This window comes from Xenopus laevis, chromosome 9_10L (assembly GCF_017654675.1).
Source record: "Xenopus laevis strain J_2021 chromosome 9_10L, Xenopus_laevis_v10.1, whole genome shotgun sequence".
NCBI lineage: Eukaryota > Metazoa > Chordata > Amphibia > Anura > Pipidae > Xenopus > Xenopus laevis.
In genome coordinates, this window is record NC_054387.1 from 73,788,684 (window position 1) to 73,812,360 (window position 23,677).

The window sequence follows — 23,677 nt, forward strand, 5'->3', positions numbered from 1 at the left end:
ACTTTACCCAAACCACCAGCCTTTTCTATTTGTATCAGGAGCTTAGCCTCCTCCTCCTCACTTACATTAGGGAGTCTATAGCATACTCCTACAATTAATTTGCTGGACTCTTTTACAATTCCATAAGACTTTTCCATTGTGCCCTCTGGTTCTCTTGAGTTTGCTAAAATAGATGACCAGGTATCATGTGGTTGAGCAACAGTAATTTGATTGCCTTTAACTGAATGACACAGACTAGGCAAGTTTAGGGAAAAATAGGGATGGATGGAGCTTGCTATATGACATGATACATAAAAGCATCCAATTATTCAAATTTAATTGTGCAATTTAACTGCAACTAACTATACACTGCTATTTTTTAATACATTATCTAAAACTCTTTTCAGTATGATCTAATATCATGATTTTTTATTTGTAAATTGTTTTGCCTTTTGCAAATTTTTCTTTAAAACACAAAAGAAGCACAGTAAAGCATTATTAATTGTTCATGCTGTCATAGCACCTTGGAAATAACCTGACTTCTCTGTCTACAGCTTCCTGGCTGCCTGCCTGTCTAGGAATAATTACCATGCAAGACATTGATCTCTGCCTTGCTTTGTGCAACGGATTTCTAAAATCAGTGGATGGTTTATAACCCAACGGAACTGTATGAGAGTTAGTACCCCTTTGCAATAAACATAAGCTCCTTGGGGTTCTTTTGTAACCAAAATGGGATAGAAAAGTGCCTTCTGTTATGTAACTATGCAGTTGGTGCTGGACCAAATAATCAAATAATTGAAATTGAAAAAAATTATTTCCCTTTTCTTTGTAATAATACAATAATAAAACAGTAATTGTACTTGATCCCAACTAATATAAAATTAATCCTTTATTGGAGGCAAAAAAATCCTTTTGGGTTTTATTAATGTGTAAAAGATTTTCTAGTAGATTTAAGGTATGGAGATCCAAAGTACGGAAAGATCCATTATCCAGAAAACCATAGATCCTAAGCATACTGGATAACAGGTTTCATACCTGTATATTAATAAAGTGAGACCAGTAGGGACTGTATAACATTCTAGATGTCAAGAAAAATTACTGCTTACTGGTAGCCGGAAAATATCCCCATGCATTTTAATGTCAAGTGGTCAGTAACACCCCCTGACATTCAGTAAATAAATATGTTGGTAAAAACTGATCATAATCAGTAACTATCCTTAAATGACATGGTTGGTTCACTTGGCATGTTATTGTGCTGTAGGCATGACTCTACCATCACCCTTACAACTTTGCATAAATTAAATATAAGAATCCTAAAAAATCTGTTGTAGAGCTAGGGCCCTTAGGAATGAAACAGTGGGCCGTGCAAGCACCAGACATTTTAGCACATTAGTGGCAGAGAATAAATGCACACACAGAGACAGGCTTAGTACTTGCAGTTTGATTTCCATTGGCAAGAGCTGAACCTTTGTCACTCCTCATATGAGCATTATTAGTTAGCTGCTGAATGCCACATTGGAAGTAATTATTCCTCTAATGAAAATGTGCCCACAATCCTTTAGGACAAGGTCAAATGAGGACAGGCAGAACCTCTAAATCTTGTCAGGATTTTTTTTTATAAAGTTGGCATAATTTAATTGATGCTGTTCCTTGGCTCCTTGCCGAGAAACTCTTAGGAAGCAGAGCCGTGGTTGTTAATCTCCACTCTGAATCAGGGGATTCACACAGGGGGATTGGGTTTTGCTGTGCTGCAGTCTCTTGCCTGTTCTTTGTCATATTTCATCTTGTGGTGTTGGTTGCAACATGTTTGGAACAAGCAATTTATAGATAGGAGCTGGGATGCTGGTTTTAGATAAGATAACTGGTATGAATATGCCAAAGAATTTGTGAGTCTTTGTTTAAAACAAGTGGGTACATTTAAAAGGTTTTCATTTTTTCAATGGGGCAGCCTTTAATTAACATATTTTATTATAACTGCACCATTTTCTATTAAAGCAAAATTACACCTACTAGATTGCTATGGTCAACAAACCTACTTATATTGATCCCCTCCAGTACTTCCAAAATTCCATAACTATATTCCTCTTGAGGATGAGTTATTATTATTATTATTAACATGTATTTATATAGCGCCAACATATTGCGTAGCACTGTAAAGTAATTGTGATATACAACTACATCACATGAATTACATACATAGAACATATGGAGTAACAAACATCACAATCAATACAGGTACAAAAAGGGAAGGCCCTATGCATAGGCATACAGTCTAAAGGGAAGAGAGTAATACACAAGGTGTTGGAGTGGGCAAGATCAAATTAAGTGGGTGAGAAATGTGGTATTGTATGCGGTGTTGCGTTTGGTAGTTAAGCAGAGTGAGGGTAGGCTTCTCGAAAGAAGTGCGTTTTCAGAGATTTCTTGAAGGCAGAAAGGTTGGGAGAAAGTCGGACAGACCGTGGGAGAGAGTTCCAGAGGAGGGGTGCAGCCCTTGCAAAGTCTTGAATGCGAGCATGTGAGGAGGTAATGAGAGAAGAGTTGAGTAGCAGGTCAGTAGTGAGTTGCTGCATCTCATGGCAACCTATCTGATAATAGTTTTGTCTTTGGAGGTTCCAATAACCAGGATGCCTTTGAGAGTTGAAGAAAAGATTTATCAACCATTCCCAAATTTTGATAAAAAAAATACAACTCCCAGCATAGCAATATATGTGCTTCCACTGAACACCGGAATAGTATTATGTATTTTTGATGTTTAGTTAACGTGTTGCATTGTCACAAAATTCTATGTCAGCTGTAAGATGACTTACATAGGCTTGGAAGGCAGGAGTCCCTATATAAATATATATATATATATATATATATATATATATATATATATATATATATATATATATACCCATATGCACAATATTCTGTATGTATTAAAAGTATGGTGAGCTTACAGTACTTAGAAGAGATGGTAAAAATATGGAGAGTTTTCTGGAAGGTTTACATCCCCTTTTGAGAATACATTCATAGTGTTGTTGTTTTGCAGCTCCTGGCACGTTTAACCCTTGCTATTCAGTATAACACCTTCTATTTCACTTTGTTTTTTTTTTACAAATTACATATTTAACTGATAGAGCATCCTCTTCTATTTTTGAGTATCCTCTACTGCAACAAAAATTGTTCCCAAAAGTATCTGCTTAGAATTGGCTCACTCATTTCATGTTCCCTATGCAAGGATGTAGCCACTGGGCTAGTGTTTTGAATACATAAATAATTCAGGGGGTTACAAGTGGGGTGTACAATGCATCACAAAAAGTGCCTTAAGCCTTCTATACAGATAACAAACTGTTTTTTGACATCCTTCTTTTTGAGCAGTGCAACAGGCAAAGTCCAGAACAGCTGTATTTCAGTATAAGACATCAATGCCCAGTGAGGACTTGGCCTATTAAATTCCACAGTCAAAGAACTGGGTATCTTCAGCAAACACCATCTGCAACATCTGTTATAGGCTTTACTGAATTATACTGTTTATTTTGATCCATGTATATGTAAACATTACAATACTTAGAAACAGAATGAAAATCACTCTATTTCTTGCCTAACTACGCATAGACAGAATTTAGTGGACAAACACAGATTTTCCTCTTTTGTTTTAAATTTAATTTGGGCTACTTGTGAGAGTTTATAGCTACTGTATTATGAAAACAGGCAAGACATGCCCATATTAAATTTCTTCTGATTGTCGGAATTAAATGGGACATTAACACAAGTTAGAAACAAGGTATACATAACAAACTGATAGAATGTAGTTTACACATCTATCACTTGCTCTGATGACCAAGAAGACTGTGAATTGATAGATTTGTCCCTCTCAGTACCGGACAGGCCTAGCTGCAGTATGTCAATGTGACAGCTAAGATGTTAGGATGACCTTCCTCTTCTTAAATTGCTTGACTACATTTCTTGGCATCTTCATCTTTGCTGTCACTTGAGTTCCTGTAAAATATACGGCAAATTAAAATACTCCATGGTAAATAACTTTATAAAAGAAGGATAATGCTCAATGCTTAAAGACAAACAGGGGAATGTAATAAAAGTCGCAAAGAGCAAAACAATTCGCACCAATAAGACTAAAAATCCACATCTCCACATTGAGACTTTTAATTGCGCACTCTTAAAGGAGAAGGAAAGGTTAAAACTAAGTAAGCCTTATCAGAAAGGCCCATCTAAATATACCAGTAAACCCCCAAAGAAGTGCTGCTCTGAGTCCCCTGTCAAAAGAAACACTACATTTCTTTCCTTCTATTGTGTACACATGGGCTTCTGTATCAGACTTCCTGCCTTCAGCTTTAACCTCATTGCCCTGGGCAAGAGCATGCTCAGTTTTTTCCTCTCCCCCCCCCTCCCTTCTCTACTGTAATCTGAGCCCAGAGCAGGGAGAGACTCAGGCAGGAAGTGATGTCACACCATGTTAATACTGCAGCTCCTATCCTAAACAAACAGAGAGTTTCTAGAGCTTTTTACTCAGGTATGGTAAAGTATTCTACAGAATAAATATAGCATTCTAGCTTGCACTATTGCAGCTAATCTATTGGCAATAAAATGCTTCCATAGCTTTCCTTCTCCTTTAAGAAGTGCTTGAAGGTGTCGTAATCTTTTGGAGCAAACATAACGACTTTTTCAGTAATAAGTTTTATTACATTGACTGCGCATTGGCGCAAACTATAAAATTTTCAAACGGTCTTTCACTGTCGGAAGTGGTCGCTAAACAGTTTCCTGGCTTGCAAAAGCTATATTAAATTCGCACAAAGCAAAATTTGTTTGCGCAAAGGCATAACTTTTCGCAGAAAGAAGGCTAGAGTCACAAGTGGGGGGGGGTGCGCCAATTGAATGTTTACCTTTAATTACTTACCTCTTACCTCTTTCTCAGTTAAAAAAAACACACAAAGGCACAGGTAATTTTCCACCATCTTCCTGTAGCTTCCCAGGTATGTCATGTGCACAGCACAGAACTGGTTGGAAATTGTTATATAGTACATGTGCCAAATCTGTCTGACTTCCCAGGCGAAGCCTGGTGCAGGGTAGGTGCAGCAATGTATTTAGGTACAGTGTCACCCTAGGCACTGGACCTAACTGTGCCCCCCCCAACTTGGAAAAGTGACATAACATGCATAATTATGCATGATGTCACATCCTCAGCTTGGGATGTCACTTCCACTACAATGAGCCTAGTGCCCCCTTGCCTCTCCCATATCCGGCAGCGGCTGGGGAGATTTTTAAATTTTCTATAGGCACCTGAGGGCCACCTAGGCACGGGTACCTCTATATAAATACAGCCCTGGGTATGGCTGGGTAGGTAGGGCGCAGTTTTTAAAATGTATCAAATTCCTATTTGATACATACAGTACATTTTATCTGCTGCCCTTGTCTTTTACTTTGGAAAAGGTATTACTAGTTCTGCCATTTGAGTAAATTCACACACAATATACACACACATATACAGTATATATAAAAACAATATTTGTTTGTCTCTGTGTGTGTTATCAGCAAGTTAATGCACCAAGAGTGTATTTTCTTTCATTTCAGCTCTTGCCTGAAATAATTTGCTTGGTTTTTTAATATAATAGTTCTCAAATCGCCGTGAGCTAATTATATTTATCCTTTTTAATGAAAATATTTGTTCATAATCCACATTGGTACTATGAAAATAACTGTGTAAGAGTATTACAGTCATATTTAAAGGAGAACTGAAGACTGAAAAACAAAGATATATTATACAGTATGTAGTATACTAGTCCATAAGTTGAGCAGCCCTGTAACTGTAATGATCCATTACTCCACTTTTGACTGTTTCCCATATTCTGGTCTTGTTAAGTATCGGTGGCACTGTTGGATGTACTCTGGACTATGGCTGAGAAGGAAAGACTAGGGGATCCTTACTTACAAAAGTAAGGTTATATATGGCACAGAAGATGCTTTTTGTCTGATTACATACATTCTACAGATAATAACTAGCCTTATATTGTGAATTTAATATTATATATACTGTATATTATTAGTTTGCAGGATCAGGTAACTGACAGCAGTCCAGAGCATGTGCTGTGAATCAGCAAAAAAATTAATGGTGAGGAGGACTGCAGTGGCCATGGGCTAGAGCCCTAAATATAAGAGGGTTTATTTCCAAATATGCTAAATGTGCAGTTGCCAGTTGCAATCAAACAACCCTTAACTTTGAACAGTCAACAACAGAAAGTGAAACCACAGATCTGACAGGTTGCTAATATTAGTAACTGGTGCAGTTTTAGCACCATCTGGATGATATTGGCAAAATTATAATATCATATTTCTTGGCCAGAACACTATGGGGCAAATTTACTAAGCCGCAAAAATGTGCCAGCGATGGCTCGCAGGGAGCGCCACACTTCGCCAGGGGAAAATTCGCTCAGACAACGCTAATTCACTAACATGCAAAGTTGTGTCCAGGGCGCCGAATGCTGGCGAAGTTGCGCTAGCGTTAATTCAGCAAGCAGAGTGAAGTTGCGCTAGTGATGGCTAATATGCATCGGACGGGAAGTTAAAGTTGAATGGACGTATATGTTGCAGCAAATACATTACATTACACAAGCCCAGGGAAGCTTAATAAAAGAAAATCGAGTTGTTATATTGCCCTACACAGGAGCTCAGTGTATAGTTTATGTGCCATATGTTACGAAATGTAGGAGGGAAGCCGGTTACCCCACAAAACAATTACGCACTTTTGCAGCCTATCACCCTGAAAAAAGGATGAATTTGCGCAATTACGTCCCTTCGCCAGAGCGCAACTTCGCCTGGCAATTGAATGCAAATGAGTGCCAGCGTCAGTCTCTTTCGATAGCGAAGTTATGACGTCATGCTGGCGAATTTTCACCAATGTTAGTCACTTTGCCCTTTAGTAAAGTATACCCCATTATTGAAATATGTATTATAGAGTGAAAGAAGTTGAAGCTTCTTTACAAGAGCAGCCTTGTGCTCCATTCATATTGTTGTATATCAAGAGAGCACTTCACTTTTCCCACATTTCACTATGTGTGTTGGCATCACTGTTATATTTACTGATATCAATATGGGAAGAATACCAAATGTATGGTTATCTAACTTTTGTGGACTACAGGGCATTCTTCTACAGTATTATTATTGTATAGGCAATGCATTCTGTTATATGCATTCCTTTCGGTATAAACATTGCGTTGGTTATATTGATATACAGTACCACATAATCACAAACATTTTTCCCATTGTGCAAATGTTTTGACAAGTGGATAATGGCGAGAGTCAAATCTTTCGGCTGAATATCAAGCTCTCCTACTCTGTAAAGGCCTTGGCTGATCTGACTGTACTTACTGTAAGGTCCTCACTTGTCTGTTGTAAAAGGTAATTGGAATCAGTTTTGTGATTGTTTTTTCCTCACTTTACTTTCTCAGTGTTAGTATGGGGTGAAGGTTATATGAGATGAACAGCTTATCCATCTCAGCAGATCAGAAGGTTAGGAGCAGGAGTCATTTAAAACGTATCTTTTATTGTAGAACAATAACATGTAGCGACTTTTCCCTCATTTTAGATGGGAGATAATTATGCAATTCTAAACTGTATAAAATAAAATGTGTATACTGGAGAATAAAACCGGATGAAGAAGTGTTGGTTTCTGTGATGTATAATGCATTTTTTCATTTTCTGCAAAGTACCCAGTAGACAAATTTTATGAAACCAATGGACTGATTATCACGGATGGAGGAGGATGTGCAAAGTCCAAAAAATAGGTTATGGTTATCATATTTTGCACATGCTGCAGGGTTCTACATCTACCACTGACAGGGGTTACTGTTTACCTGGCCAGAATAGAGAGCAAAGTTCAAAACCTGTAAGTTGAAAGGGGGCACAGGCATCCAGGCATCTCCTTCCTTGCACTTCATTCAATATATACAACAAAAGTGTGACAGGGGACACAAAGTGTCCAGAACTTAGCAAATAATGAACGTAATGCAATAATCATCAAATGTATATTTCCATCTCATTTTGAATGTTATCTCTTAGACCCCCATATGCTAACCACCACAACATACCCATAGCCAGAGCCTTGAGTTGCATTTTCACTTTAGTACATGATGCAGAGTGCAACACTCAGTAGAACAAGAGAGGTCTCCAAGTAATTCCAGCTCTAAAATGTATATTTGATTGGCTATGGGTTCATACAAGTCCTTAGATGATGGAAATAAGTATATGATGATGACAAGTTTGTGTTATAAAAAGTGAGTAGGTGAAAAATATGATAATCCATCTGCATACAGTATAACATCTAGAAGCTCTTCTGAAAGAACCATGATAAAATCTGTGCTGAGAAGCACCATCAAATAAAATTAAAGTTGCACTTACAGATGCCGTATGTATCAGACCTCCAGGATGAGATATTTCCAAATTCTCCACAAGCCCATGTGTACAGTTAACCTAATTTAAATAAAAAAACTAATAAATTAAGACAATAATTTTGGGCCCACATACTCTGCAACTTGAGGACATTGGGTATCAGATAACTTCTGCCCGTTATTTAAGATATCATTTAATGATACTGAATTACTTTAATTACTACTTACTTTAATTTACTCCATTAACGTGTTCAAACATATCCTGCTCTTCCACATGGTTACCAATGTGCCCATCCTGCCTTTCCTGAAGAATGTTTTGCCTACTGATGCTAGAGAACCCTGGATCTACCAACACTCTGGACCTTGTGATGGCTCCTGGGTTCCCACAGTGGGTTGCATCAATAGGCACACTAGACTTGGCCCAGTGAAATGGCTGAAAATACATGCATCATTCTTCATACATTGGATGCAATTGTGGCGGATGTAACTGGAGGGTGGTTGAAATTACACTGGAATTATGGGGGCAAATGCCACATTAAGAGTAAAAACTCATAAATAATACATATGGTTAATAACATCAGGGTTACATGACTTGTCCAAGAGGATAATGTGCAATCAAAAAAAATCTATCAGTAGATATCAAAACAATAATATCAACTAATAGACATGGGATCCATCATCTGAAAACCCATTATCCAGAAAGAAAGCTAGGAATTATGGGATGGACATCTCCCATAGACTCCATTATAATAAAAAAAATTAAAAAAAACTGTCTCTGTAATAATAAAACAGCACCTTCTACTTGATCCCAACTAAGATTCCTACAGGGAAAAATATCTGGGGAAGGGAGTACTAATAAAATATTTCATCTCAAATACTATGAGAAAGTAATAATAAAACCTATTTAAGAAACAGAATAACTACACATCCTCATCAGTAGGTGCGTAACATCTATAAATTATCCCCTTTAAAGGATTATAATGTACTAAACATAACTGGATAATAAAAGATTCTGTTAGTGTGTTTACACCCCCCCCCCATGGCATAAGACTTTGACATGACTGATTATAATTGGCTCACTGGAGACCATTTGTATTCTCAGAGGGAATAAAAATGTGACATCTTAGGAAGCAACGGACAGTAAGGTATTCCCATCAAGCTGATGAGACTGCTGCCTTAATTAGCTTCACCTTCTATTATAAAATAAAAAAGAAATCTCTTATTGTACTGCTCTGGTTTTATGCTGTGTATCAGAGACTCATCTATGTGTATCTGGAGATATGAGCAGTGAGACTAATGATACGCAACAGAACCACCATGAAGCTTAATATATACCAAGGATCCAAGCATGCTGCTCTCCAATTTTTCTTTTATCACTGAACTACATCTTGCATCAGCCAAGAAAGCACACAATGGCAGTTTTACTGTAGAATGTTTAGCATTTCTTGAAGGTTGTGCAATAAAAATGCAGGCGCACTTGTGGGAAATGTACAACACTGCACCTTTCTGTCTTTTGTATTCACTGCAGAATATGACACTGCTTGGAATACTTTGTGTACCAGAAGTGACGCCTTCCAAAGAAAGTAAAATATAATAGGGCTCTATAGGGATAATTCTTATTCCGAGCGCTAAAAGAGACACAGTTCAAACACCAAACATATTTAGTGCATTTATATCCTATTCCTGATGAAGTGCGCATGCAGTTAATATTAGGGCGTCAGCTGCAACTGTCTCAGGGTCATTGCCGCCTCATGGCGGTAATTGCTCTAGAATTGTGGATCAAAACCCTGCATTGTGGGTATAAGCAAGACTTGCACCTGAAATCGCACTTTGCACACTGCAATTACAGTAGTAAATAACCCCTTATGTGATCTGCAGGAATTTCTCTGCACACAGCGGGGATTGACAAAAGATATTTAGTTGCACTGTAAATTCTGGGATGGTGGCAATTTCAGAATAACACAGAAGCTGTGCCCTTATGTGATTGTTTATATTTTTACTACTCCACCCTCGCTTCCTCCAGGGATCTTTTTACTCCTCTGCTCATTGATAAACTCCCTTGCATCTGTAGTTGTCTAATGTGTAATGTTTTTGGTCACATACTTTAGAGAATTAGGGGGCTCAGTGGAACATTTTTATGAAGGGGTTGGATTTCCTTTAATACAATGCAAATGTCCAAAACCACTAATAATAAACCCTTATTACACATTAAATAAGACAACTCAGAGTAGATGTAATTTCCAAACTGTTGCAGTGTAATAAATGCTAATTTAATAGGGAATAGAGAGATGAGATAGCGCATGGGAAGATGCCCAGTATTGATACAAGGGAAGCAGGTGTGCCTTTCTTGATATTTAAGACATCAAAGAGATCTATTCATAGCTACAGGGAGAATGTTGGAGAAGAATCACACTCTTGGAGGATTAACAACTGCTTACTGTGCATGATTCATCCCTACTACCTTCAGCTATCAGAATTTATCAAAATTATTAATCACTGCGCAACTGCAATATGTAGATTTCATTACTACTTTTTATTTACTGCTATTTTTCACATGCATAACTTTTTTTGAAGATTTATGGATACTTCAGAATTAAATACTTTCAGTATTAATGTCAATAAATTAAAATCCCAGTTCTTGTGGCTTCAGGGTATAGAATGTGTTAATATCAAAACCTTGCATTGGTCTGTATTTATTTCTTTCCAGAATGCCCATGGGGAGTGGGCCAAGAATTGGGAATGACAGGGCCATGGCAAGATGACTCCTCAATTTGGCCCTTTCGCCTTCAGCCATCCCACTGAACCCCCATTATTACATACCTTAATGAAACCAGGAGACAGAGATTGGTGTAAAATGGCCACTGCAGTTATTCACATTTTATCAAATAAATAGGACCTTGCTAGCTTAAGCCAAGGCAATATTCTAAAGCCAGAATTTAACAAGAGATCGCTACTATGCTCTGCCACCAACATTATGTTTCTACCTGCTCAGAAGTTAAGGAAGGGTTCTGCTTCTTCCCGTGACATCACGTCCCTCTCTTACTCCACCCCTGGGACCGGCCATCTCCTGCTTCAACTTATTCCTTCTCACTTAAACACAGCTACATGTTATTCTGCCCTTCTCTAACCTGGACCAGTGTAATCTGGCTGCTGGTCATTTGAATCCCTTGTCATGCAGCCCCTGAGCTTATAGCAGCAGGGCTTTCCTTGACAAGGCTAGGAAGTAGGAAACCAGAGGAGTGTGTTAGAAATTATAGTTTGCTGGGTTGCTATGAGGAAGAGTGGAGAAAAGAGGGGTTAAAGGAGGAAGGATGTCAAGGGGTTGTTCTATTTTATCTTTATCAGCTCCCGTCTGCCCTCCTCAGAGGAAGGAGGTAGCAGAGTAGGGGTGGTATTAGAGTCACAGTGGGAGAGGCTACCTTGTGGGGAGGGTGTTGGTGATAGCTAGGGATGTCGCGGACTGTTCTGCGGCGAACTTGTTCGCGCGAACATCGGCTGTTCGCGTCCGCCGCAAGTTCGCGAACGTCGCGCGACGTTCGCGTCAAAATCGTTCGACCATTCGGTCGCTAAAATCGAACGATTTTCGTTCGATTCGAACGAAAATCGTCCGATCGAACGATTAAAATCCTTCGATCGTTCGAATCGAACGATTTTCGGATGTTCGAAGTTCGCGAACTGTTCGCGAACTGTTCGCATTTTTTGCCGGTGTTCGCGAACGGCGTTCGCGAACACATTATCGGCGGTTCGCTACATCCCTAGTGATAGCAATATGAAGTGTAGGGCATAACAGGTGTCAGGCCTGGGGCCAAAGTGATGGAAGGGGCCTAGTGGAAGGAACCTGAGTTATGGAAGAAAAAAATGAGGTTTAGTATATAACCCTTTTAATATGTGGTTAACCACTAGGGGCTGGAGTGTAGATTCAGAGAGATATCTGATTGGTGCTGCTTATTGTTAGGTTTGGTTGATTTTAGAGAGAAAGGTTGTAACAATATGAGTATCCCTACAGTGAGGTTGGGGGGGCTCTTTTTCCTTTGGTTTATAATTAGTGATAGGCGAATCTCTCCTGTTTCGCCAAAAAATTTGCGAATTTACCGCAAAATTCACAAAATGGTGAAAAATTTGCGAAAAATATTGGAAACAGAAAGTTAACGAAAAATTTGTGAAACTCCTCCGTTTTCACGAAAAATTGAGCAATTGGAACCTTTTCACAAAAAAATCGAGCATTTTGAACCTTTTCACAAAAAAATCATGAAAATTGGAAATTGCTGCAGGCAATTCGCCCATCATTATTTATAATTGTAGCTACATCTGAGAGGGGTGCGTCTTTCTAAAGCTGTGTGTTTGAAGATATGTGTACTTGTGCATATTTATTAATTTTAGCATTTCATGATTTGTAATCCCACATTTTAGAATTATCTTTGATTGAAATGTAACCAAAAACTTTAATAATGAAAAAACTGTAGATGCAAAAACATTTCATCTTCCATTCAAAATGATGTTGTAGCATCATTTTAAATATTGCTAATGTTATTGTGAATGTGAATTAACAAAATGTAATTTGGCTTCATTTGACAAATTTCTCTTGGAACAGTTCATTGCTTAGATTGCCAGTTTTATATACCTATTTTGTTAATCGACTAGAAATTCCTATAAGATATCTTGTTTTCCCTCAGTTGGGGAAAAAATGTTGTTTGAGGCTTTTTCATGATTTGTAGTGGATTAATGACTTCAAACGCCTGGGTGATTTGTTGGTTCTTTCTCTTGTAAGGCTGATAAAAAATATCCATAGACAGTGAAAGCAGTGGTAGGCCTTAGCTTCTCAGACAAGAGTCCCATGTGATCATCATACAGGCAAGCTCAGTAAGGCTGAGACTGCTTTGCAAGCAGTAGGTAATGAGTCTTTGTGCCGACTGGAGCTCTTGCCGGTGAACAATAAAGCATATGTTCCCTGCAAAAAAACACTGAGCTGGAAAATTTTAAGAATGTTTCATTCACAAGGACGACAACCAACCAGCATGGCAATGCTGTGTTTTAAAAACCAGTGATCAGCATTAATCGGATTGTCATTAGAATTGCTGCATATCAAGCTTATGGATTGGCAAACATCATATTGAGCAGGTTAGTTATATTAAGGCTTCTATTACGATGCTTTTAATCACAAGCGGGTGAAGGGAGATTACCACTGGGAATATGCTGCAGTTTGACATTAATAGCTGGCTGTTGTCGTTCATTTCTATGCTAGTGTTGTCTGTTGTCATATGTAACCACATACAATGTATTATAAGGCCCCTGTAATACAATAAACTACTGACTAATTCAATATTGAAATGTCAGCTTTATTAGGAGTACAATACTAAATGTAATGGATAATTATCTCCTTTGTTATGTTTATACTGTACCCATAAAAGCTGATGCTATCAATGATTTCTAGTCATATTTGTATATATATATATTTTTTTTTTTTATTCTGAAAAATTTTTTGTTATCACAGGCACCCATATTAGTGTAACAGATATCTAACAATACATAAATATATATTTATAAATTATACTAACAAAATTCAAATATCAACAGAATAATATTCACCCTAACAATGTCATTATTGTAGTGAAATAATGTTATGAATTAGAAATTAGACTGTACATTTACCTGATGCTCTACGTTGAAATGCTGTAAACCTATAACCTAATTTCTGAGAAAATATGAGATATTTGTAGAGCCGGTATTTTAGCAGCTTCTGCTGAATAATGTTTTCTTCTGAAATGAGAACATTGAGATACAATGAAGTTGAAAATGTTGGTCCTAGTAAAATGTAAATAATAAGCAACTAACATTGATCCAAATATCATGTAATGATATATATATATATATATATATATATATATTTGTATAGACTACTATATTGGTGATTATTATTTGTCTCAAATGTAGTAGAGGCATGGGATCCAGAAAGCTCTGAATTATAGGAAGGCTATTGGCTAATTTTTATTTAGAAAACTAGTGGTATGAAGATCTAAATGATGGAAATATCCCTTATTCACAAACCCTCAGGTCCCCAACATCCTAGATTCTATACTGTATATACCAAGAGCTAACTCTTGGTATATATTTGCACATATTATTTACTTTCAATACAAAAATACAATTGCTTTAAGAATTTCAATCAATTTCTACATTTTTTTAAAATGAATTTAATGGAACTGTTGGTTAATTCCTTAATAAATAATTATTTGTCCCTTTCCCTTTAAATAGTTAAGGCTTATGCTAATTTTATGCAAATGAAATAACAACAACAATAGCTTTAACTGCAGAGAAAGGGGGTGGAGTAATAAAGCTCAAAGGTTACAAGGCTAAATGAATCTGGTTGATGCTGCAGTTTTAATTACGTTTTATTTATTTTTTGAAGCTCTGCTTAAGTTGATATGGTCTATACATTTTATAATTTATTTTATAGATAATTTTAAAAAGAACAAACTGATAGATCTGAATTTAAAAAAAAGAGATCTATGTTAAATCATTGTTATAATAAAAAAAATTGCACTGGATCAATCGGTTAAATTCATTTTATGTCTTCCATAGACGTTGTCATAATTAAAATAGCATTTGTATTATAGATAAACTTAGATACTTATATAACACTACAGGACCATATCGGCAAGCTGATAACTATATATTTTTTGTAATTTTGTGTTTTATTTTTAGTGATGCTAATTTATACAGCTTTATGCATATTGATGTTTAATTAAATATGTTGAGGATATATTGATTGAGCTCTCATGTCTTTAAAAATTAAAGGTGAAGTCGGAGCTGGATTATTTTCAGACAAATTGTATGACTTGCATTGGATAGCTCACCAGTATTGCAATTGCTCTACTGTATTCTGTGTACATAGTAATGTACAGTTGATATAATTAATCTTTTTCTATAAAAATAGCATAAATATTGAATTTTGAAAACCATTCCTAAGAGATTGCTATTATTAAAAAGAGACGTTTGCAGAGACGTCAGTACATTCTGAGAAACTGTTCTCTGTGTCAGGGTACACTTAGAATTCTAATGACAATAATAAACTCTGCAGTTCAGGAAAATATTTAATTGTGATGCATCCTACAGCCACTAGTTTAAAATGAAATATTTAAAAGTAAAATAAAATAAAATAAAGATATTAAATACAGCCCTGATGTAAATCAAAATGAACGTATTTGTCAGCAATTATTAGGGCAATTTTACAAACAAGGCTATTTTAATGACCCTCGCATAGTTTAATATCGGATATGACATTTGACTGCCTTTAAATTAGACTAAAAAATCAGATCATTCAAAATTGACAAATTATGGTGCGATTAAAACATGCAGCCATTAACATTCCTGAGAACCAGTGCATTATTCAATTGTCATTTTGATGAACGGCAAACAGGAAAAAGGGAATTATGCAATGTTTCTTCCAATGTATAGGATATTATTTCTACTCATTGAATATGATTTAAACTTAGCAAATCATATCATATTCAATCCAAAGGATCTCCCCTTTTCATGCTTGGGTGCCACCCTTTGTCTTCCAGACTGCATTGCTGGATTCATCTATTTTTTATGGGTTTTTTTTAACATCTTGCCCATGATATATACATTAACATCTTGTATAAAAGCAGAAAATAACTTGCAGTTTGTTGTTCTTAAGCTAATTTGGTTTAAAAGCTACATTTAAATGGTATAGTTCAGTCAAAGTGCTATGACCCATAAGGAGGTCAAAATAAGGCATTGTCTCGATAACTGTGGGATTATCTTCACTATGCCAAAAAAAAAAACAGGGTTCTAAAAAACTAATTAAGGAAGTGTACCATTAACTCTTTCACATTCACATAAATGAGTCAGGACTGGAAGTGAGTGGGCTAATTGATGTAATAGTGACTTGACATAAACAAAGAAGTAGAATATCAGTCATGAAATAAAGAACAATTCAGTGCCATAAAATCACATATGCACTTTGCATAGGAACATCTTTCTTTAAATAACCTTTGTTTATTATCATGTGTTATTTTTTAATTTATATACAATTCAAAGGTTTAATATTAATGCTGCAGAAGATTTATTGAGATCTTGCTTATATACAGGTATGGGGCATGTTATCTAAGAATGCTGGGATTTTCCAGATAAGGGGTCTTTTTGTAATTTGGATCACCATAGGCTACTAAAAAATCTCATTTAACCATTAAATAATCCCAACAGGCTTGTTTTGCCTCCAATAAGGATACATTATATCTTAGCTGGGATCAAGTACAAGATACTGTTTTATTATTACAGAGAAAAATTCGATCATTATTAAAAACTAGAATTATTTTTTTTTTTAAATGGATTCAATGAGAGATGGTATTTTTGGTTTCCTGATAACTGATCCTATACCTGCATAATAAAATAAATGGCTATATTTGATTTCTACCATTTTGGGCCTGGAACATTGAGAATTGTGTATGAACAAAAAATCCATGTATGGGATTTATTTTTCATAAACCAGAAAGCTCTGAATTACAGAAAGGCCATCTCATATAGACTATGTAAACAATTGTTATTTTTTGACGGATTTGCTTTTTTTTCTGTTATAATTAAAATGTTGATTGTAACTATGCTAGCATCAAATCATGCTGGTGACAAACCAACACTGTTGGTATTTTTAATGTTTAAATGTTTGTTAGTAGTGTTAAGGAAAGGTGTCACTTATCTGGAAAAAAAACCCAAGCATTCTGGATAATAGATCCCATACCTGGATAAAATGTAGATTTATGTAATACTGGGTCTGGATAATTCAGTTTCAGTTTTAAAACCTAAACATTAAGGGGGTTATTTACTAAACCCCGAATACAAAAATCCTGATTTTTTTTTATAAAATCAGACTTTTAAAAAATCATGAATTTTTCGGAATTTTTAAACCCTGAGGATGGAAAAGTCCGAATAAGAAAATCAGGCATCTCAGACCAGTCAAGGTTGCATATGAGTCAATGGGAGGAGTCCCAATGATTTTTTGATGTGCCCTAGGTTTCGTGCAATACCCTGAAGTTTTCTGTTTTTTCAAGCAAAAAAAAGCAAAAGAAATCTGAGTTTTCGGATGAAAAATCCGAAAAAAATGCAAAGCAAATTTTCGGGAAAATGAAATAATAAATAAGTGTGAAAAACCGGAGCGGATTTGATCGGAGTTTGTAGCAGAAAATGTTGAAATAAAATTGGGCTTTGATAAATAACCAAAATCAATAAATTGTAAGTGGTGTAGCGGTATTGGGATCCCTTGTCTGGAATCCCTTGTCTGGAATCCCTTGTCTGGAATCCCTTGTCTGGGAAGGCCATCTCCCATAAAGTACATTTTAAGCAAATAAATACAATTTTAAAAATAATTTACTTTTTCTCTGTAATAATAAAATAATACCTTGTACCTGATGGCAACTAAGCTGCATGAATCCAAATTGGTGGCAAAACAATCATATTTTGTTTATTTCATGTTTAAATTATTTTTAGCAGACTTTTAAGGTATAGTGATTCAAATTACAGGAAAAAAAACCTTATCTGGGGGTCCTATACCTGATTTGTTTTATTAGTCTATATTGAAATATAACAATGTATTGTTATTTACTTGTTTATTTTTACTTAAAACATACTGAGTTACATCCAACTAAGAAGCAGCTAGATACCTTACATGCTATGAACTACAGTTGCCAGTCTCACCATATGTGACTGAGCTAAGGATTTAATATTTTGTGCTCAAGTAATAGTTATGAACATTGGCCTTTGTGTGGCCTCAAGAGTCGGAGTTGAAAAAAGTGTAGCCCTTAAGTTCTTTGTTTGCTTTGGTAATAATTTTGTAGCTATTGTGGCAGTGAATGTCGCATAAACCATTTTCAGTCTATTTACTTGCTGTATAGCAAAAAGCTTGTTTCAGTCAAAACAAAGAAAAAAACTAGATGGGTGTTATTGCCCAATGATACAATTCATTCAGCTCTAATAAACTGATTAATTGACACTCTACCCTCTTCAAAATATTGAAAGAAGAACATAATGTAGATACAGAAGCAATAAATAAGGGTTTTACATTTACCCCTCCTCCCCAATCTGTATTCGTTAGTGAGTTCATGTTAAGCCTACGTTATTTAACTTCCTGTCTATGGACCCACAATAACGTTGATATGAATAAGTGGGTGTTTGAGATTCTGTTTGTTACAGCTAATCAGTGTGAACTCTTTAAGGACAACAGCTTTAATGTGCTAGGGGGTATTCTGCAGCCATGCTTCTGAACACAACCAGACCACCTCTGATAATTAGTGTATTATTTGACTTTGCTCATCACTGTTAAAGCAGCTAATCGATCATATGACACTAGCTCAAAAAGGGTTGGGCATATTCAGATAAGAATATTACACTGATATTTTGTAAGTCAATACTGTTAAAACAAAGATTTTATTTTTATAGCATCTCTATCTAAACCAAATATACACTTACATGTTTTAGCTTTAATAACACATTATACTCAGCATTTATGAGATTATATATAGTTGCATAAAACTGTTCAGAAGAACCATGGTTTCAGAAGACGATGCTGAATCACATGTGACATACAGATGGAGCACATTTTATCTAGACATCTGGCTCAAATGGCTTATCATGACCCACCATGTCACTCAACTGAAAAAACTTATGTTTTTTTCCATGGAAAAGAAGGGTGTTGTGCTTTGGTGCACAGTATCATACAGAACACTTTCTCCATCTGTAGGATTATTCATAATTTGAGAACTTTCTGAGAAATATAATACAAGGTGATATGTTTGCTACAGGTCTAATAACCCATAGTATCCAACATACAGTATACTGGTCAGCTGTTTGAAAGCCACATGTTTAGCTTGAAATCTAGAGTCGCTTCATGTCCAGGCCCAATTTAGCCAATATTTGTCCACAAACACCTTTGTTTAATGAACCTCTGACTAGAACAGAGAGGTCTAGACATAAAGCTTGCATCATCAAGGTATCATTCCACAGAAATGACTGTAGGTATTTGAGGGTAGATGAGCCACTGGAATAGAATTTATCTTGAGTTCTGACTTGAAGAGTTTTTGGCTAAATGACAGTAAACGAATTACTAGCAAATATTAGTTCTAAACTTCCACAATGCAAAAGGAAGTCCCCTAATCATAACAGTCAGAGGGAAGACAAAGCTAAAAGAATACAAGTATGTCAGGTAAGTATCTGGCAAATTAGATGACTGTGCATGATGTCTAGTGCTATAGTATCCAATGGAATCTGATCTGCCACAAACACTGCTCCAGTTTTCCAGAGATTGGCTTTGGTTTGCAAATGAAGATATCTTGCCTTTGCTTTAAGGTTGATTCCCAAACACTACCATTGATATGCAAATGAATATTAGCAAATAAAAACCTGTTGTTAAAATATATATACATTCCCTAATTGCTTAATCTACAACATAATATATATTGTTACTTCCATTCATATTACAAAATAAAAATATAAACATATAAATATAAAAATATAAAGAGATTTTTTCCTTATTTCCTTGTAATGTTTCAACATGCTCAAAACTAATGGACTGGAAACATTAAAAGAACACACTTATTCCAGACCTTTGCCAGATAAAACAGACAGGTCCAGTTTTTAAAAAAAATGCCAAAACATTACCATAATTAAGTGGATGGTCAACATTAGTTGCTTGGTGGTTTCTTCTTTATCATGCCTATTTTTCCTGCATAATAGCAAAGGCTATTGTTATACTAAGATACTATACGAAGTTAGATATTGGTATGTATAGTTTATACATGTGAGTGTTTAGATACTGTAGGTCGATATGAATATGTGTATATATGTGGACTGGGGTTTGTTTGGAAGGGTTGAACTTGAGGGACCAATGTTTTTTTTTCAGCCCAAGTTAACTATGGTATGTTCTGAACAGGTATAACTGTTTATTCATGTCTTGATATAAGAATGTGTATTCGATGACACTGCAGCTTCCAGTATGTACAGTCAGCCTCTGGATATAGGATGCAAATGTAGATGCACTTGGTTTAACAACAGATTGCTGAATGACAAATCTTTGGCTCTTAATTTTCATTGACAAAGGAATCTAAATCTAAAATTCCAGAAAATTCCAGAGAGTCTGCCATAACAGATCTTTAAGGGGCCCATTCATGAAGTTCGAGTGAAGGAATAGAAGAAAAAAAGTGGTTATCACGTCACCAGATTTATTTTGTAGATATAAGTTAGGCTTGCCTAACTTTTTTTGGTCGAAGGATAATCCTTCGATCGTTGGATTAAAATCCTTCGAATCGTTTGGTTCGAAGGATTTAATCATTCCCCAGTGGAATATCAAGGATTAATTAACCCTCGATATTCGACCCTTGATGCATCTACCCCTAAGTGTAAGTCAGCAGCTTTTATCAGCCTCTGTACAGCCAGCTTAATTATATGTTTTCAGAACCTAATATATGAGGCCAATTAAAGTATAAAAATCCCAACAGACAAGGACCATATCAACCCATTAAGTCCTCTCTTGATTGGTATGCATACTGTATGCTCCTATTATGATCCAATTGTCCACCCGAGGGCCAAACAATTTGAACAGCCCAGTTAATAATATATAGGCACTATATAAATAAATGAAAATAATGTTGTGAACATCTTGCTAAGCACCCTGATACCTCCAATACTGTATACTATCAATTCCTTCAGTAGGATAGCACAGAACAAGCCTGAGCATTAGTTTCAGTGAAACTCTGCATGAAATTCATGGTATTCATGCTGCTGATGATTAAATCTACAAACTGTCAAGTCCTAAAAGGCCACAAAATACAGTACATGCACATCTAGCTAGTGTAAAGTAGTTGTTAATTTCTGCTCATCTTTTGGATTGGTTTGGCTTAATAATAGTTCAATTTGTCTAAACCAGTGATCCCTAACCACTGGTTCACAAGCAACATGTTGCTCACCAATCCATTGGATGTTGCTCTCAGTTCAAAAATATCAGATGTACTTCCAAACAAAGCCTCCTGTAGGCTGCCAGTCCACATAGGGACTACCAATAACCAATCACATGCAATCTTTTACATTTGAATGTGGCTCACAGGTATTTAGATTTTTTTAAGCAGAACTCACAATATGTTATCTACAAAATAAATCTGGTGACGTGATAACCACTTTTGGCTGTTGGTTGCTGCCCGCATATTACTCACAAGTTTTGAGAGCTTCGACAAGTACAGTTGTCTGTTTGCCACTTTACCATCACAAGAAAAAAATGTTTTGGATTATATTTAGATCATGGCTTATTCCGTATGCAACTATGTAGCTTTTATACCTAACAAAAACAGACTGTATAGCGTTACTGTTCCTGCTGCACTCAAGGGCAGATGGGGTAGTTAAAATAGAGGTTGGAAGTGCTATTTATTTATTTATACTGTTTACACATAGTAGTGAAAGGCCTGTTAGAGCACCCCTAACTCACCAGCCTTGGCAGCCACAGTGTTGAACAATGGCTCCTCTCTTCTCTTTTGCCCAATGACTGGTGGTCAGCTACAATTTCTTCAACAATTTTTCCCACATAAGTGCAACATTGCTTTATACATCAAGACAAGAATATGATGATAAAGTTGAAGAATGCACTTGCTGGTATGGTATTGTATGGATGCTGGTCTGTATGTGTTCTCCATTTTCATGGTGCAATTGCTGATCAATTAGTGATGCCAGCTCAAATAGACCTGCAAAGCATTCTCCTATTCTGCTTTGCCGTGACCTAGCACTCAAACTACTGTAGGTTAAGCTTTTAAACAACCTCAAGACTGAGGTGATCCCATCACTATGATCAGCTGGGGCTGATGTGTTTTTCCTGCTATAGTTTCGGCTACTGTGAAGGTGATCATATGGCTTAAAGTTTAGTTATTTATCAGTCTGAGCTGATGCATTGTTGCATATAACTGGTGCAGCTACAAATGATTAATATACCTGGCAGCAGGCCCGGACTGGCAATCTGTGGGTTCTGGCAAATGCAGAGGGGCTGCTATAAGGTCCCATAGAAAGTCAGTATTTAGTGGGCTGGTGGGGGCTGTTTGGGCCTCTGTGTACCTGAAATGCCAGGGCCTATTTTAATTCTCAGTCCGGACCTGCCTGGCAGAGTTTATGTAGTAGATATCACTATACACAATACAGCTATTTACAAAACTGTTATTATTACAGCAATAGATTACTATGTAATGTGATAGTGGTCATAAACTCTTGTTGATACCTGCTTTACATTACTAAAATAGTGACCCAGTGACAAAACACTCCAGTCCTTTTTTTGTATTGATGTTCTTTACTTAGCCATGCATAACTAATGCCAAATCAAGCCACACAGTTCCTTGGAGCCTTCACACCTATGAATCTGGATGTAAATCTATGCAAATCTATCTCTGAATGGAGCCATTTTGCATACTCCGCAAATCTCTAGGTAAAATAGTGCATAAAAAAGGGAAAAAGATACAGACCTGTATGTATAACATAATGCACAAGTACTATAGCTATTTACTTTAAATTAATTAAGCGGCACTGTTCCATTGTTGCTTGTATTAGCTCAACAAATCTAAAACACTGCTGCCAATAGAATGAATCAATGTTTCAGTCCCTCCAGCTTTCATGGTTTGGCAGGACTGCAGTCTGAATCTGTTCTCAGCTGGTAGAGGAAACGAGCCAGAGCTGAAGCAAAAGTTTGGGTAACTGCTGTTGATTTACCTTTGACAGTTCAGAAAAAATTGACCTTTTGGTGTATGTATCTTAAGGGCTAAATATAGCTTTCTTAAAGAATTGTAAATGATTTTGTGAGATAAAGAAGAGACTGTGCCATTGTATGACATGGGAGAGGGATTTCCTAAAAAAAAAAATCCCATAAATGTAGATTAATACTAATGTAATATTTATCATGGCACTTTGAAAGATAGCAATATTGCACAGCCCCATCTGGACCAATGCTGATGCCCAGAATGTCTGGTGAGTTAGACTTTGAGCCACACTGAGGGGATTACAGCCTTTCATGTGCTGCTTGTGGAAAGAAGCGAGAGGAGAACCAGAAGGTCAACCATAAGTTACAGCGAGTGCTTTCTCCTCCAGGATACGCTCACATCTGTTATGGCACAGAAGGAACTAATTGTGCTCTTTTTCATATTAATCTGTAGCAGTGGAATGCAAAAAAGGTGTTTCCCAGTGCACAGCTCTTGGCATTTGCTGCAGTGATGTTTCTTAGATCTATTTATGAAAAACGCTGATAACATCCTGGGCTTGGGTGAATAAAATGCCCT

General features: G+C 36.4%; 1 protein-coding gene across 2 annotated transcripts in view; it reads left to right on the plus strand.

Annotated features, from left to right (window-relative positions):
• The window catches only part of csrnp3.L (cysteine-serine-rich nuclear protein 3 L homeolog), a 74,215-nt gene that overhangs the window by 19,111 nt on the left and 31,427 nt on the right, over positions 1 to 23,677 (plus strand). The window contains exon 1 of one of the 2 annotated variants that reach the window (XM_018235871.2): positions 13,237 to 13,484. The exons of the other annotated variant lie outside the window; for it this stretch is intronic. The gene's annotated coding sequence lies outside the window, so the exon portion shown is untranslated. Of the gene's footprint in view, positions 1 to 13,236; positions 13,485 to 23,677 lie in introns of those variants that run through there. 2 annotated transcript variants of the gene reach the window in all.